This window comes from Heptranchias perlo, chromosome 18, assembly GCF_035084215.1.
Source record: "Heptranchias perlo isolate sHepPer1 chromosome 18, sHepPer1.hap1, whole genome shotgun sequence".
Classification (NCBI taxonomy): domain Eukaryota; kingdom Metazoa; phylum Chordata; class Chondrichthyes; order Hexanchiformes; family Hexanchidae; genus Heptranchias; species Heptranchias perlo.
Genome location: NC_090342.1, coordinates 37,687,205 through 37,696,341, shown reverse-complemented (window position 1 = coordinate 37,696,341; position 9,137 = coordinate 37,687,205). Strand labels below are relative to the sequence as shown.

Here is a 9,137-nt window from a genome sequence, read left to right as displayed (position 1 = left end):
GGAGGAGGAGAGCTCGAGACTCGCAGGGCAGGGCAGGCTGGGAAAAGAAGCCAGCGGAAAAAAAATCCGACGTGGTTGTTGGAGGAGGGTTTGCGTCAGTGGAAGCGCCTCAGCAATACTGGTGGGTGCTGTACTGAGAGAGAGAGAGAGGGAGGGAAAGGGGGTCCGAAATATCTAGATTAACACCGACTAAGACGGCTTCGTACCTGGCGGAGATTGTGTTAGCGACAGGTGAGTACGTGCCAAGGAGAACAGCAGCGCGCGTCGTGCTCAACTGTCACCGAGGTGTAGTAAAGAGCAGTGAGGAAGGTGGAGGGTTGGTACAATCAGAATCAAGGCTTTGGCACGCAATGGGGGACGGGGGTGAAATGCCAGCTCTTTTATCCCCGACGTGGACCCAACCTGTATCCTATTCAGGTGGTCACACAAGGGAAGTTTTACTCTTCCCAATGAAAAGAGGAGCCAATACCGTGTTTTGTTTTTCTATCGAAAAGTGTTAAGGTGCTTCACTTTCTCGGGTTTGTTAGTTTCATTGCTTATGTTCGGAAAAATGTCATTCTCAGTACAATGTCTGCCATCTGCCTTCAAATAAATGAGCATGGTGCATACAATAATGGAAATTGGGCAGTGATTGCACAGCTGGCATCTTGATTGAGGGTTTCAGGTGATGTCACAAACCACAAGAGTGAAGATTGAGTGATTTGACGGAACTCCATAGTTAGATTGTAGACTGGTTTTGTTCTTTTCCGTTATTTAAATGTACATTGGACGCTTCTGTGAAGTAGCAGATATGTACTTTTAAAGGGGTATCATTTTAAGTTACCATACTATTAGTTTCTGTTCAAGTAATGGTATCATTAGATATCAGGTGTTTGTAATAACTGTAAAGTGACCTTGAAATGATAATTACAGGAATTGTGTTCTGTAATAATATCAGATTAAATCTTGTAACACTGGCTATGTAATTTGTAACTGGTGTTTAATAGCAGTTCATTTTATTTGTAAATAATAAATTAGTTTTCAAAACTGTAATTTTCCCCTTTCTGGTTAAAAGATTTAAGTGTTGGTAAAATCATTAATATTGAAGTTCCCTAGCAATCTTTAACCTTCTGTTCACACCCACCTGTAGCCTGACAAAGTTCCTTTCCGGTATGTGGTATAACATTTTCAAAATTACATACTGTCCCTTTTAGAAACTCTATGAAAATGTTATTGATTATTGATCAGTAAACTTTCTTCCTTAAAAGAGTGTAACAAAATTTACTCTGGAATTCACCTAATTATTTGTAGATCTACACCTAATTGGTAAAACTCATGACATTTGTAGAGAGATAAGTATTGGTGGTTGACAAGTTTGGTTCTGGCTGTGTAAGTCATGAACAAGAGATTTTTAAAAAGTAACAACTTCAACTTTTAATCACTGGTGTTGGCCAACACCAACCAGCACAAGCTTGATCAGAGGCTGCTGAGTGATGCTTGTTGTGAAATTGGTTAGGAAATAAACTTAAAACAGTAAACCATGAGCAAAGAGGACATATGTTGAGAGGGGAGGGTTTTATTTTTTTAATTAAAAAAAAAATGTATCTTGCAAATTCTCTCATCTCCACTCCTGAGGGTATTACTTTCTTGCTGAGTGCAATTCTATGGATACCTGTTGCCCTCAGTCACTTGACAAGGTATCAATCATTTATCTATGAACCTTAACAGTGAGTGTTGGCAGGCTATTTGACTACAAGGGATCACCGCTGAGCCATACTGCTGGTCCCACCTGATGTCCACAGGTCTACTTCCCGCAGTGGTTGCTGTGTAGAGGTCTGGAACAGAAAACCTATCCCATTTTCCATTTCCTAAAGTGGGGGCACTGGGGCCAATTGTAATGCTTTAATTATTTAGATAATCTAACTCAGCACAGATTAGGAACGGAGTTGAAACCTTCCTGATTTGTATGACTCAACGATTTACTGGATAAATTTGCTAAGCCATTGGGGAGTCTGATGCTTTATCAGTCAGCAAAGATAGTTTACAAATTAAATTGAGCAATTTGTCTTCAATATTTGCCTTTTTAATTGACATTTTATAATTTAATAAAGCTGCATACTAAAGCAAAAACAAAAGTTCAGCAATACATAGTGTGATCATTAGCTTTAAAACAATGTCAATTTTTTTTTTGACTCCAGGCTTTGAAAAAGCATACCAAAGAGAAAATAAAATGTAAGCTATTATTTCCCCCCTCGTTCCCTCACTCCTGTGCATTGTACTAGAATGATTATCAAAAGACCGTTATATTCACACGAAAAGCAGTGTCAAAACCTGTGGAACCGAAGGAATGACAATTGAATATCCATCAAATCTTAAGCTTATTGCTACTAAATTCATAAACTTAAAAATAGATTTTATAAGTTAGATAAAAGAAGCTGACTGCTCTCTGAAGCTATTAAGGCCTCTCTCGCAGGAGTAGTGTCAAATACTAAGACTTGAAGGATACCTTATTAGGGCTGTTAGTTTAACACTAACTTTGTTGACACTTTTTCTAATGTTGGCCCTTGGTAATAATGTGACACTGGAGTGAATGGGACCCACATTCAGTGAGAGATTTTAAAAAAAATTACCAACATCAACTTAGATTTTATAATGCTCCTCACAGTACAGAAAGATGTCTTGAGGAACTTTAGGAAGAGGATAAACATTGGATGCTGAGTAGGAGAAAAAGCAGGAGAGACAAAGGCATGGTCGAGACGGAAGGGTTTTGCGGAAGCTTTTGAAAGCGTGAAGAAAGTTCAAGGGCAGGAATGTGGTGACAAAGAGTGGAATATAGTGAGTAACCCAGTCAGAGGAGTGGAGGATATGTATGAGGTTATACAGCTGGCAGAGATAACTAAAGGGTAAGACCTTGGTGGATTTGAAGGTGAAGATGAGGATTTTCAAGTCATTTTAGAACCATAGAAAAGATACAGCACAGAAGGGGGCCATTTGGCCCATCGTATCCACGCCGGCTCGCAGAACAACCAGGTGCCCATTCTAATTCCACCTTACAGCACCCGGTCCGTAGCCCTGCAGCTTACAGCACTTTGGGTGCAGGTCCAGGTACTTTTAAAAAGAGTTGAGGGTCCCTGCCTCGACCACCAATTCGGGCAGCGGATTCCATACACCCACCACCCTCTGGGTAAAAAAGTTTTTCCTCATTGTCCCCTCTAATCCTTCCGCCAATCAGCTTAAACCTGTGTCTTCTAGTTCTTGAACTCTCCACTAGGGGAAACAGGTACTTCCTGTCTACTCTATCTGGGCCCGTCATAATCTTGTACACCTCAATCAAGTCACCCTTCAGCCTTCTCTGCTCCAAGGAAAACAACCCCATCCTATCCAATCTCTCCTCGTAGCTGCAATTTTCAAGCCCTGGCAACATTCTTGTAAATCTTCTCTGCGCTCTTTCCAGAGCAATTACGTCCCTCCTGTAATGTGGTGACCAGAACTGCGCACAATACTCCAGCTGTGGTCTTACAGCGTTTTATACAGATCCATCATTACATACCTCGGCTAATAACGGAGAGCATTCCGTATGCCTTCTTCACAACCTTGTCTACCTGTACTGCCACCTTCAGGGACCTGTGCACTTGCACTCCAAGGTCTCTCACTTCCTCTACCCCTCTCAATATATTCCTGATTACTGCGTATTCCCTTTTACTGTTTGCCCTCCCAAAGTGCATTACCTCACACTTCTCCGGGTTGAACTCCATTTGTCACTTTTCCGTCCACTCCACCAACCCATTGATATCTTCTTGGAGTCTACAGCTATCCTCCTCACTATCAACTACACAGCCAATTTTTGTGTCGTCTGCAAATTTGCCAATCATGCCCCCGACATTCAAGTCCAAATCATTAATATATACCACAAATAGCAAGGGATCTAACACTGAGCCCTGTGGCTGGAGTACTCCGTGGAGCTCAGTCATGGAAGTCAAAAGCAAAATACTGTGGATGCTGGAAGTCTGAAATAAAAACATAAAATGCTGAAAATACTCCGTGAGGCAGCATCTGTGGAGAAAGAAACAGAGTTAACGTTTCAGGTCGATGACCTTGCGTTAGAACTGGAAGAAGTTGAAGATTAAACAATTTTAAGCAAGTACAGAGCCAGGGAAAGGTTGGTGGGGGGGGAGCAGAGGAAAGAACAAAAGGGAAGGTCTCTGATATGATGGGCAGGAGTGATCAAATGACAAAAGGGATGATGGTGCAAGGCAAGGAGGGTGGTAATGGGACAAGTGAAGAAACAAAAGATGGGCCGAGAGGTGCTGTAAATAGCAACAGCAGAACCATTACCAGCACTTGAACAAAAAAATGGGAGCAGTGGTTGTGATCTGAAGATAATGAAATTAGTATTGAGTCCAGAAGGTTGTAAAGTACGGGTACGGCAGAATAGTGGTTATGTTACAAGACTAGTAATCCAGAGGCTTCGACTAATAATCCGGAGTCATCAGTTCAAATCCCGACACAGCAGCTGGGGAATTTAAATTCTATTAATTAAATTCAATTAATTAAATAAAATCTGGAATTAAAATACCAGCATCAGTAATGGTGGCCATGAAACTACCGGATTGTCGTAAAAACCCATCTGGTTCACTAATGTCCTTTCGGGAAGGAAACCTGCCATCCTTACCCGGTCTGGCCGATATGTGACTCCAGACCCACAGCAATGTGGTTGATTCTTAATTGCCCTCTGAAATGGCCTAGCAAGCCACTCAGTTGTAAAATCTCACTTCAAAAAAAAAAAGCCACAATAAGAATAAAACCGGACAGACCACCCGGCATTGGACCACCAGGCACCGGACACGACAAAGGCAAACCAAACCCAGTCGACCCTGCAAAACCTTCCTCACTAATATCTGGGGACTTGTGCTAAAATTGGGAGAGCTGTCCCACAGACTGGTCAAGCAACAGCCTGACATAGCCATACTCACAGAATTATACCTTTCAGCCAACGTCCCAGACTCTTCCATCACCATCCCTGGGTATGTCCTGTCCCACCGGCAGGACCGACCGACCAGAGGTGGCGGTACAATGATATACAGTCAGGAGGGAGTGGCCCTGGGAGTCCTCAACATTGACTCCGGATCCCATGAAATCTCATGGCATCAGGTCAAACATGGGCAAGGAAACCTCCTGCTGATTACCACCTACCGCCCTCCCTCAGCTGATGAATCAGTCCTCTTCCATGTTGAACACCACTTGGAGGAAGCACTGAGGGTAGCAAGGGCACAGAATGTATTCTGGGTGGTGGACTTCAATGTCCATTACCAAGAGTGGCTCGGTAGCACCACTACTGACCGAGCTGGCCGAGTCCTGAAGGACATAGCTGCCAGACTGGGCCTGCGGCAGGTGGTGAGCGAACCAACACGAAGGAAAAACTTACTTGACCTCGTCCTCGCCATCCTACCTGTTGCAAATGCATCTGTCCATGACAGTATTGGTAGGAGTGACCACCGCACGGTCCTCGTGGAGACGAAGTCCTGTCTTTGCACTGAGGACACCATCCAACGTGTTGTGTGGCACTACCACCGTGCTAAATGAGAGATTCAGAACAGATCTAGCAGCTCAAAACTGGGCATCCATGAGGCGCTGTGGGCCATCATCAGCAGCAGAATTGTATTCCAGCACAATCTGTAACCTCATGGCCCGGCATATTCCTCACTCTACCATTACCAACAAGCCAGGGGATCAACCCTGGTTGAATGAGGAGTGTAGAAGAGCATGCCAGGAGCAGCACCAGGCGTACCTAAAAATGAGGTGCCAACCTGATAAAGCGACAACTCAGGACTACATGCATGCTAAACAGCGGAATCAACATGCTATAGACAGAGCTAAGCGATTCCACAACCAACGGATCAGATCAAAGCTCTGCAGTCCTGCCACATCCAGTCGTGAATGGTGGTAGACAATTAAACAACTAACGGGAGGAGGAGGCTGTGCAAACATCCCCATTCTCAATGATGGCGGAGTTCAGCACGTGAGTGCAAAAGACGAGGCTGAAGCATTTGCAACCATCTTCAGCCAGAAGTGCCGAGTGGATGATCCATCTCGGCCTCCTTCCGATATCCCCACCATCACAGAAGCCAGTCTTCAGCCAATTCGATTCACTCCACGTGATATCAAGAAACTGCTGAGTGCACTGGATACAGCAAAGGCTATGGGCCCCGACAACATCCCGGCTGTAGTGCTCAAGACTTGTGCTCCAGAACTAGCTGCGCCTCTAGCCAAGCTGTTCCAGTACAGCTACAACACTGGCATCCACCCGACAATGTGGAAAATTGCCCAGGTATGTCCTGTCCACAAAAAGTAGGACAAATCCAATCCGGCCAATTACCGCCCCATCAGTCTACTCTCAATCATCAGCAAAGTGATGGAAGGTGTCGTTGACAGTGCTATCAAGCAGTACTTAGTCACCAATAACCTGCTCACTGATCGGTTTGGGTTCTGCCAGGGCCACTCGGCGCCAGACCTCATTACAGCCTTGGTTCAAACATGGACAAAAGAGCTGAATTCCAGAGGTGAGGCGAGAGTGACTGCCCTTGACATCAAGCCAACATTTGACCGAGTGTGGCACCAAGGAGCCTTAGTAAAGTTGAAGTCAATGTGAATTGGGGAAAACTCTCCAGTGGCTGGAGTCATACTTAGCACAAAGGAAGATGGTAGTGGTTGTTGGAGGCCAATCATCTCAGCCCCAAGGCATTGCTGCAGGAGCTCCTCAGGGCAGTGTCCTAGGCCCAGCCATCTTCAGCTGCTTCGTCAATGACCTTCCCTCCATCATAAGGTCAGAAATAGGGATATTCGCTGATGATTGCACAGTGTTCAGTTCCATTCGCAACCCCTCAGATAATGAAGCAGTCCGAGCCCGCATGCAGCAAGACCTGGACAACATCCAGGGTTGGGCTGATAAGTGGCAAGTAACATTTGCGCCAGACAAGAGCCAGGCAATGACCATCTCCAACAAGAGAATGTCTAACCACCTCCCCATGACATTCAACGGCTTTACCATCGCTGAATCCCGCACCATCAACATCCTGGGGGTCACTATTGACCAGAAACTTAACTGGACCAGCCATATAAATACTGTGGCTACAAGAGCAGGTCAGAGGCTGGGTATTCTGTGGCGAGTGATTCACCTCCTGACTCCCCCAAGCCTTTCCACCATCTACAAGGCTCAAGTCAGGAGTGTGATGGAATATTCTCCACTTGCCTGGATGAGCGCAGCTCCAACAACACTCAAGAAGCTCGATACCATCCAGGACAAAGCAGCCCACTTGATTGGCACCCCATCCACCACCGTAAACATTCACTCCCTTCACCATCGACGCACAGTGGTTGCAGTGTGTACCATCCACAGGATGCACTGCAGCAACTCACCAAGGCTTTTTCGACATCTCCTCCCAAACCCGTGACCTCTACCACCTAGAAGGGCAAGAGCAGCAGGCACATGGGAACAACACCACCTGCACGTTCCCCTCCAAGTCACACACCATCCTAACTTGGAAATATATCGCCGTTCCTTCATCGTCGCTGGGTCAAAATCCTGAAACTCCTTTCCTAACAGCACTGTGGGAGAACTTTCACCACCCGGACTGCAGCGGTTCAAGAAGGCGGCTCACCACCACCTTCTCAAGGGCAATTAGGGATGGGCAATAAATGCCGGCCTCGCCAGCGACACCCACATCCCATGAACGAATTTTTTTTAAAAAGTGTCTAATCGAGCTTTCATTGACCGTCATTGGAACAATGTAAGAGGTCGGAGTGGGACGAGGAATTAAAATGGCAAGCGACCGGTAGGTCAGAGTCACGCTTGCGGACTTAGTTGGAGGTGTTCAGTAAAGTGATCACCCAATCTCTGTTTCGTCTCCCCAATGTAGAGGGGACTGCATTGTGAGCAACGAATACAGTATAGTAAATTGAAAGTAGTACAAGTAAATAGTTCCATCACCTGGACGGTGGAAGGGAGGTGGTGAAAGGGCACTTGTTGCATCTCCTTTGCTCGCATGGGAAGATGCAGTGAGAATGAGAGCAGGTGTTGGGGGTGATGGAAGAGTGGACCAGGGTGTCGCAGAGGGAGCGGCCCCTTCTGAATGTTGGTGGGCTGAAAGTCGATATTGGTTGACATCTATCTCCAATTTTGTGGATAGGATAAGTCGAGGAAGGGACGAGTCGGAGATGGACCATGTGAGGGAAGGGTGGAAATTGGAAGCAAAGTTGATGAAATTTTCCAGTTCGGGGTGAGAGCAGGGACCGGCCCCTATACAGTCATCAATGTATCGGAAAAAGAGGTGAGGGAGGGGACCTGAACTGGAAAATTTCATCAACTTTGCTTCCAATTTCCACCCTTCCCTTGCCTCCCCTTTCAGCATTTCGAAGGGACTGCTCCCTCAGCAACACCCTGGTCCACGCTTCCAACACCTGCCCTCGCTCCCATGGCACCTTCTCGTGTGAGCACAGATGCAACACCTGCCCTTTCACCACCTCCCTTCCCATCATCCAGGGCCCTAAACACACTTGCCAGGTGAAACAGCGATTTACTTGTACTACTTTCAATTTAGTGTACTGTATTCGCTGCTCACAATGTGGCCTGTACATTGGGGAGACCAAATGCAGATTGGGTGATCACTTTGCTGAATACCTCCGCTCAGTCTGCAAGCGTGACCCTGACCTGCCAGTCCCTTGCTATTTTAATTCCTCATCCCACTCTCTGACCTTTCTGTCCTTGGCCTCTTGCGCCATTCAAATGAAGCTCAACGGAAGCTCGAGGAACAGCACCTTTTCGATTTGGCACTTTACAACCTTCTGGACTCCACATTCATTTTAATAACTTCAGATCATAACCGCTGCATCCATTTTTTTCAGACAGCAGGTGCGGGAAAAGGTTCTGATGTTGCTATTTGCAGCTCCTCTGGACCCATATTTTTGATTCTTGTCCCATTACCACCCTCCTTGCCTTGCACCATCATCCCTTTTGTCATTTAATCACTCCTGCCCTCCACCCTATCGGAGACCTTCCGTTTTGTTCTTACATTCCCTCCTCTTCCTTCTCCCTTCCCTCCCCTTTCCCTGGCTCCGTCCTTGCTTAAAAACTGTTCAGTCAAAACTGGAAGAAGTTGAAG

The 9,137-nt window shown here is 45.9% G+C and overlaps 1 protein-coding gene across 8 annotated transcripts in view; it reads left to right on the top strand.

Annotated features, from left to right (window-relative positions):
- Positions 1–27: 27 nt before the first annotated feature.
- Positions 28–9,137, top strand: part of LOC137334765 (ELKS/Rab6-interacting/CAST family member 1-like) — a 1,087,823-nt gene continuing 1,078,713 nt past the window's right edge. For all 8 annotated transcript variants that reach the window (XM_067999707.1, XM_067999706.1, XM_067999704.1 and 5 more), the window contains exon 1: positions 28–231. The gene's annotated coding sequence lies outside the window, so the exon portion shown is untranslated. The remainder of the gene's footprint in view (positions 232–9,137) is intronic.